Source organism: Orcinus orca, chromosome 7, assembly GCF_937001465.1.
Source record: "Orcinus orca chromosome 7, mOrcOrc1.1, whole genome shotgun sequence".
Classification (NCBI taxonomy): domain Eukaryota; kingdom Metazoa; phylum Chordata; class Mammalia; order Artiodactyla; family Delphinidae; genus Orcinus; species Orcinus orca.
The window spans coordinates 38,448,185-38,456,918 of record NC_064565.1 but is presented as its reverse complement, the minus strand read 5'-3'; the positions used below and the strand labels follow the sequence as shown (position 1 = coordinate 38,456,918).

At 38.2% G+C, this 8,734-nt stretch overlaps 1 long non-coding RNA gene across 1 annotated transcript; it reads right to left on the bottom strand.

Annotated features, from left to right (window-relative positions):
• Positions 1-4,914: 4,914 nt before the first annotated feature.
• LOC125965036 (uncharacterized) lies at positions 4,915-8,332 on the bottom strand. The gene is made up of 3 exons (XR_007478500.1): positions 8,189-8,332; positions 5,428-5,531; positions 4,915-5,009 (listed from the first exon to the last, which is right to left on the bottom strand). It is a non-coding gene; the product is annotated as an uncharacterized LOC125965036 (long non-coding RNA).
• Between the last annotated feature and the right edge of the window lie 402 nt (positions 8,333-8,734).

Here is an 8,734-nt window from a genome sequence, read left to right as displayed (position 1 = left end):
TGTACCGCAGAAAAACAAAACAAAACAAAACAAAAAACTCTCCAGAAAGTAGGCATAGAGGGAACTTACCTCAACATAATAAAGGCCATATATGACAACTCCACAGCTAACATCGTTCTCAATGGTGAAAAAGTAAAACCATTTCCTCTAAGATAAGGAACAAGACAAGGTTTCCCACTCTCACCACTATTATTCAACATAGTTTTGGAAGCTTTAGCCATGGCAATCAGAGAAGGAAAAGAAATAAAAGGAATCCAAATCAGAAAAGAAGTAAAACTGTCACTGTTTGCAGATGTCATGATACTATACACAGAGAATCCTAAAGATGCTACCAGAAAACTTCTAGAGCTAATCAATGAATTTGGTAAAGTTGCAGGATACAAAAGTAATGCACAGAAATCTCTCACATTCCTATACACTAATGATTAAAAATCTCAAAGAGAAATTAAGGAAACACTCCCATTTTTCACTGCAACAAAAAGATTAAAATACCTAGGAATAAACTTACCTAAGGAGAAAAAGGACCTGTATGCAGAAAACTATAAGACACTGATGGAAGAAATTAAAGACAATACACACAGATGGAGAGATATACCGTGTTCTTGGATTGGAAGAATCAACATTGTGAAAATGTGCACACTACCCAAAGCAATCTGCAGATTCAATGCAATCCCTATCAAACTACCACTGGCATTTTTCACAGAACTAGAACAAAAAAATTCACAATCTGTATGGAAACACAAAAGACCCTGAATAGCCAAAGCAACCTTGAGAAAGAAAAACGGAGCTGGAGGAATCAGGCTCCCTGACTTCAGACTATACTACAAAGCTACAGTAATCAAGACAGTATGGTACTGGCACAAAAACAGAAATATAGATCAACGGAACAGGATAGAGAGCCCAGAGATAAAGCCACACACATCTGGTCACCTTATTTTTGAAAAAGGAGGCAAAAATATACAATGGAGAAAAGACAGCCTCTTCAATAAGTGGTACTGGGAAAACTGGACAGCTACATGTAAAAGAATGAAATTAGAACACTTCCTAACACCATACTCAAAAATAAACTCAAAATGGATTAACGATCTAAATGTAAGACCAGACACTATAAAACTCTTAGAGGAAAACACAGGCAGAACACTCTATGACATAAATCACAGCAAGATCCTCTTTGACTCACCTCCTAGAGAAATGGAAATAAATACAAAAATAAACAAATGGGACCTAATGGAACTTCAAAGCTTTTGCAAAGCAAAGGAAATCATAAACAAGACCAAAAGACAACCCTCAGAATGGGAGAAAATATTTGTAAACAAAGCAACTGACAAAGGATTAATCTCCAAAATACACAAGCAGCTCATGCAGCTCAATATCAAAAAAACACAGCCCAATCCAAAAATGGGCAGAAGACCTAAATAGACATTTCTCCAAAGAAGATATACAGATTGCCAACAAACACATGAAAGGATGCTCAACATCACTAATCATTAGAGAAATGCAAATCAAAACTACAATGAGGTATCACCTCACACCAGTCAGAAAGGCCATCACCAAAAAAATCTAGAAACAATATATGCTGGAGAGGGTGTGGAGAAAAGGGAACCCTCTTGCACTGTTGGTGGGAATGTAAATTGATACAGCCACTATGGAGAATAGTATGGAGATGCCTTAAAAGACTAAAACTAGAACTACCATACGACCCAGCAATCCCACTACTGGGCATATACCCAGAGAAAACCGTAATTCAAAAAGACGCATGCACCCCAATGTTCATTGCAGCTCTATTTACAATAGCCAGGACATGGAAGCAACCTAAGTGTGCCTCGACAGATGAATGGATAAAGAAGATGTGGCACATATATACAATGAAATATTACTTAGCCATAAAAAGAAACAAAATTGAGTTATTAGCAGTGAGGTGGATGGACCTAGAGTCTGTCATACAGAGTGAAGTAAGTCAGAAAGAGAAAAACAAATACCGTATGCTAACACATATATACGGAATGTAAAAAAAAAAAAAAGTTCCGATGAACCTAGGGGCAGGACAGGAATAAAGACGGAGATGTAGAGAATGGACTTGAGGACATGGAGAGGGGTGAAGGGTAAGCTGGGACAAAGTGAGAGAGTAGCAATGACATATATACACTACCAAATGTAAAATAGATAGCTAGTGGGAAGCAGCTGCATAGCACAGGGAGATCAGCTCAGTGCTTTATGACCACCTAGAGGGGTGGGATAGGGAGGGTGGGAGGGAGATGCAAGAGGGGGGGATATGGGGATTTATGTATACATATAGCTGATTCACTTTGTAATACAGCAGAAACTAACACACCACTGTAAAGTAACTATACTCCAATAAAGATGTTAAAAAAACCCCAAAAACCTCAAAAAACAAAACAGAAAAAGATATTTACACTAATATACTCAATTACAGATAAATATTTTTCTTTTTCCTTGCTAAAGATTTGTAGCAGAACTTAATAGATATTGTGTTCATGGAGAATGCTTGTCAAATATCCACTGAATTTACTATAATATTTGAAACAATATACGTTGACCAAGGTTAGTTACATTTTTAATTCCTTCCTAATATAAAGGCCTTACTTCACTTGTTCTTACCTTATATCACACACACACACACACACACACACACACACACACACACGCACGCATGAGCATGCACACACATACAAATCCTTGGGTACTTTACATATCTAAAGAAGAAATTTTACATATGGCATTTTTTCCCCACTCAGTGTTAAGTTTAACAGTTGTTTTAGAAGTTATTAACAGACAAACTGACAAATTAAAAATTCAAAAATTTAACTGTCGTTAGTGGCAGAGAATATTTTTAATATAATTATCAAGCATTAAAATCCATACTGAAAATATGAAATCTATCATCGTTTTCCCCAAACCTGTGATGGTGCCAGAACTTTAGCTTATTTTCCATATTTACAATTAAATATGTTTAAGACTTCTTAGAGGCCTGGAGAGATTGTACCTTAGAAACTGTCCATGGTTCTTTAACTTACAGTCTTTTTAAAAACTTACTCTAGGGACTTCCTTAATAGCGTAGTGGTTAAGAGTCCACCTGCCAATGCAGGGGACATGGGTTCAATCCGTGGTCTGGGACGATCTCACATGCTGCAGAGCAAATAAGCCTGTGTGCGACAACTACTGAACCTGCACTCTAGAGCCCATGAGCCACAACTACTGAGCCCATGTGCCGCAACTACTGAAGCCCACGCGCTCTAGGGCCTGCATGCCGCAACTACTGAGTGCGCATGCTGCAACTATGGAAGCCCGCACACCTAGAGCCTGTGCTCTGCAATGAGAAAAGCCACTGCAATGAGAAGCCCGCGTGCCGCAACGAAGAGTAGCCCCCGCTCACTGCAAATAGAGAAAGTCCGCACACAGCAACAAAGACCCAACGTAGCCAAAAAAACCCCAAAAACCAAAAACAAACTTACTCTCTGTTGTGATTTCAATAGTATACTTTAGATCTTGAGAGCATGGACTCTGGAGCCAGGCTGCCTGGCTAGGCTCCCTATTAGCTATCTAACCTTGTTCACATTATTTAACTTCTCTTCTCTCAGTCTCCTCATTTGTGAAATGGGGATCATTGTATACTTCATCATAGGGATGTTGGCAAGACTACATAAGCTGATAAATGTAAACCATTGAGAATTGTGCCTGGCATAGAGGAGGCTTGATCAATATTAACAATTTTGGTGATTTTATTGTACTCTCTCAAGGGTTGATTTAAAACAATCAAATTCATATTACTTTATTATGCTTTCAAATCACAATATGTCACACCAAATATATATTAAGAGCATCAAGCCCTATATTATTCTATTTAAATGAAAAGTTCAGAACATCTAATGAATACTTTCAATAACACTTTCTATTGCATTCTGTAAAGAAGACAATTAATTAGTTAAAATGAGATTTTCTTCATCGGTGTCACAAATATTCTGATAAACTTGAAATAAAGTATTTAATATACATGTTAGAGGAAGCATATAAGTCTAATAAAAGAACTTTCTCATTTCCAAGGTGCTTGTGATGTTTAATTAGTTAACATTTGAAAAGTGCTTTGTGGATTAAAAGTGCTACACAAGTGCTAAATCTTCATTGTTAGTAACAAAAGATTAAGTTAGAAAGAACACATCAAGAATTTTTTACAAAGGAATTGTATTCTATTGTAATTTTTGCTTTTCAACTTTGTGGAAAACTGCCATTAAAGTTTATTCTCCTAAGAGATAAAAGCAGAGCACTTTCACTGGAAACCTCAGTTCAGTTAACCCAGTGATAAATGGTGGGACTTTGACTAAGCCACTCTAAACCAATACTTTTCACTTTCATTATTACTGAAGTGAAGATAATGATACTTAACCCCTACCTACTTAATGCATATTATGAAAATAAATACTTCTGTAAGGTAATGACATTAGCTTTGAGCTCTTTGCAGGACAGTACAGTTTGTAAATGTTATGGTTATTGCTCAGGGACACCACATTCCCCAAGTGTTTGGTGCAAGGGTGCTGAAGCAGGTGAAGAGTCTTTGCCTACAGCACTGATTGCAGAGCCAGTCAGTCTCCTCTCCATGACCCTCCATCTCCTCATAAGGAGGGCAAGCTAGAGAATCCCCGAGCTGCAAGTGCTCTTAGAGACCACCTACTCCAACACTTTCATTCCCCAGACACAAGTAAAATCCACTTTGAAAACTGTAATTGCACACTATAAAGGGGTGAACTATATGGTGTATGGATGACCTAGCAATAAAACTTTTTTTAAAAAACATCTGTGTAAGCAAACGTGTTTGTGTGTGTGTATGTGTGGTGCGTGTGTGTAAACGTCTGCTTCTTTGGCCATTCTCTAAACTGAGTGGCAAATCTGCTTTACTCACCCTGTTCTCATTCCATTTGTGGTCTTTGATGGATTGTGGAATGCAGTGATGTTGGTCAGACAAGGACCCCAGATGATCTCTTCTTTCTTAAGAGCTAACAGCAAAGAGTGAAGAAAAGTTATTTAGGTTCTTTTTTCAAGAGGCTCTGAGAAGGTCTTGTTTACACTTCAAAATTTCCTTTCCACACTCTTCCCCAACTCAGTTCCTTACTCAGTCCCTAACTGTTGGTTTCTGACATTTTACCTGGGAGCTCCAATCTTTAGCTCAGTTGTTGTCAACTGGGAGTTCTTCACGGGGCATTTGGAAATGGGAAGAGACACTTGGATTACTACAGCCAGTTGGAGCAGGAGACAGGGATGATGGCAAATGCTCTCCATGAGCAGTCAGTCATGTGTAAGAAAGAACTATCCTACCCAAATGGCAACAGTGCATGTGGTGAGAGACACTGACAGAGGCTAGCTTAAGACTTTGGTTTCTTTTAACTGAAGCTGTCATTTTCACTCAGAACTTACCGTACGTTCCATCTTCTTTCCTTAGAAATAGTTTTGATATGTAGACTGGTTAAGAGATGGTGGAAAGAGCACATGCATGTGAACTTCCTGGAAATGATGCTCTCCTGGGGGAAGAAGATGGGAAGGGAAGACTCTGTGGCAGGTACTGTTGGTTGGCTGACCCACAGCAATTTCCAACTCCCTTCCTTCTTGTCTCCTTTCACTAAAGAGGCTAGGAAAATGAATTTACTTCCCCAGATTTCCTGACATCTGGAAAATGTGACAAACTGCTGACCAATGAGATGTAAGTACCACCTTGCCTGGAGTGGGAGTAGGGGTTTCTGGTAAAGTACTGCTTTCCTGGTAGGAGGGGTGGCTGGTGTTGCCACGTCCCCTCTTTCCTGCCCTGGGTATGGATATGATGTCCAGAGCCATCCTTCAACATAAGATGAAAATCGGGCTGAGGAAAAGCAGTAGACTGAGTATGGTAAAGGGGAAGAGTAGAAAGAGCCTGAATCTCAGAACATATTTGAGCAGTAGAACCGATCCTGTCAAATGCTACCCTTGATCTTGTTATGTGAGAAGAAGAAATTTTTTATTGGTTTGAGCTTGTTGGTTGGGTTTTCTATTATTTGTAGCTGAACACATTCCTAAAAATATAGAATCAAAGGTAAACTGCCTATGTATGCATAATTGTGCATATATCTACCACTGCCTCTTCCCAGAATATCTTGCCAATCGGGATTGCTCTACTCTGTGTTCCAAAGAGTAGCCAAACCTGACAAGGCCCTCATTTAACTACCTTCAAAATTTTTGAGAGTCTACTACTTGAAAAGCAATTTAGCAGAAATAAAAAGATACGGTCCCTACTTCAGTGAGGCTGAATTTTGAGACAAATAAGGGAGGTAAATGATTTTACTAAATTATTCTGATCTGGTCTATATAAGAACCCTTAATATAGTCAATTTGGAAAGTATAGAACAGGGTTTGGAAGAGGGAGAGATTGGAGACAGAGAGGCCACATAAGAAGTTACTGCAATCATTTAGGTGAGGGCAGTGCTCATAATCTGTTTCAAGAGATGCCATTGCTCAGTGGCTGAACAGATGATGATATAAGGCAGAATGTCTGAGTTATCAAGGATACTTTTCTTTTTACTTGAAGAATTGGCCTTTAAACTGCTTTCCTACATTTTCATGATTCTGCTTGCTGGAATCACCTATTCTCATATTAAAATTTGATTAAGCATCTGTGATGTGCTAAGTGGGAGAAAGTGTTGCTTGGCAGTTAGGAGTGTACACTCTGGCTTTGAATTCTGGCTTCACTATTTACAAACATGGATTTGAACACCTCTGTGACTTAGTTCTGTCATCTGTAAAATGGGGATAAAATTAATGCTACTTCATAGTGCTGTTGAAATGATTATACGCAATAATACATGTTAAGTGCAGACAGCAGGGCCTGGCATACAGTAAGTGCTTAATAAGCATTAGCTATTATGTGTACAACATTGGATGAAATCCTTGGGAATGTGAAGAGGGGTACAAAGAATGTTAGGGCCATAATCCTACCGTTTAGGCGTTTAATAATGTTGGGGAAGAGATAGGAAGGGACGATTCGGTTAGCTAAAGTTACCTGGAATAAGGAGCGGAATTGAGATAAGTCTAATTGTAGCAACTCTGACATGAAGTATGTGGTTCTGTATGTACCTCAAGCCAGGTTTTAGACCTGGTGATTCTAATGTGCACAGACATGGATTACTGCCCAGACTCTTCCCGGACACTGTGAAGCTCAGAGTGCAGCTGCTGTCAGGGCTGAACAATTTTCCCGAGGCAGCTGGGAGGTGAGCTTTGGGCACAGAGCCTCTGAATAAGGTAGAGTTGAGTCCCCCTGCTTCTTGGGACTGGGGAAAGAGATGTGATTGGCCGTGCTTCCCCTGTTGTTCAAAGAGGATTTGCAGTGGTTTATACAAAATACAATAGGACAAAAAAAAAAAAAAAAAAAAAAAGAGGAAATTTTAGGGTAAAATGAAAGAAATAAGAATATGAAAACAAGATTCAGCCTGAATTATAAATGCTTGGAGAAAATTTGTTGGATAATCTTAAACTGGAAGGAGAAAACTGAGTAATTCAATTTTAAGCTAACAGAGAACTGATCAAAATATTTTATACAAATGGCTTGTCTTTGTCTTCATTTTTTTTCCCATAAAGGTGGCAATATATTATATTTTTTTAACCAACAACGTGTGTAGTTTTATATAAGCACATTGTTAATCTCAGTGCTCAGGAATGCATAGAACCCAGCATCATCTTGTATGAGTTTTCTGAGATTGGATTACATCATTACGCCCACATAAATATGTAAACTTCATGCTGCATTTATTTAACACAACAAGACCCAGTTACTAAAACATCCTTTGTTCCTTTCAGTTTCTACCATATGATATTGTTTAGAGGAGGGTTTTGGTTCTAAGCACATAAGACATTTTTTAAATAAACGAGAATTTACTTTCTTTGTGAGGATGTGGGTTGTCTATTTGAAGCACTAGAAAAGCCACTCTTTTAGGCTTTATGTTTTTATTTGCACAGAGATCTGCAGTAACCTTCAGTGAGTTGTTGGAAGTGGGTATGTGGTATCTTTTAGTGTTCAAATAGCCAGGATTGGAGAAGTCCTTTCTTTGCATTTCCTCCTTTCTCCTGTCCTCACACATATGTATGGGGCCACAAGCAGATCCTATTGACTCAGCCATAAATGGGGGCAGATGGACCTATGACAGTCCTCTACCTGTTTTCATCACTTCTATTTGCGAGTGCACATTCCAGGTCAGATGGAGAATTCAAGGAAGGCAGAACTCACTATCATTCAGAGATGTAGCCACAGAATTTAATTCTTCCCCACAGAAAGGCATAAAGGTGGGCTTCTTTGTGATTCTGCATGTTCCTTTAGCATATTTGAAGCTAGAGAGGTGAGATACAGAACAAATGAAAGTACTAATGAGAAACTGTAGGAAAACATTGTCATTCGTGTATCAGAGAGGTTCTATTGCAACGAGTTGAAAAAGCATCATTGAAACTAGTTTTTTCTTTTAAAAATCCTTTTTGTCATTTATAATAAGATTTGAGATTGCCTTTTTCTGTAATACAGCAAAGATGATGAAAAGAATTTCTAACTACAAAAAGGCTATTAAACAGACTTTTTTAAAAAAGCAGATTATAGGGTTTTGTTTGTAAGATTCACAAACATGTTAATATTAAGTAGTTGGTGGTAAAGTTGTTAAAATGGAAAACAAAAAGAATAATACAAATTTTCTCCATTTTTGTGTGATAGAGG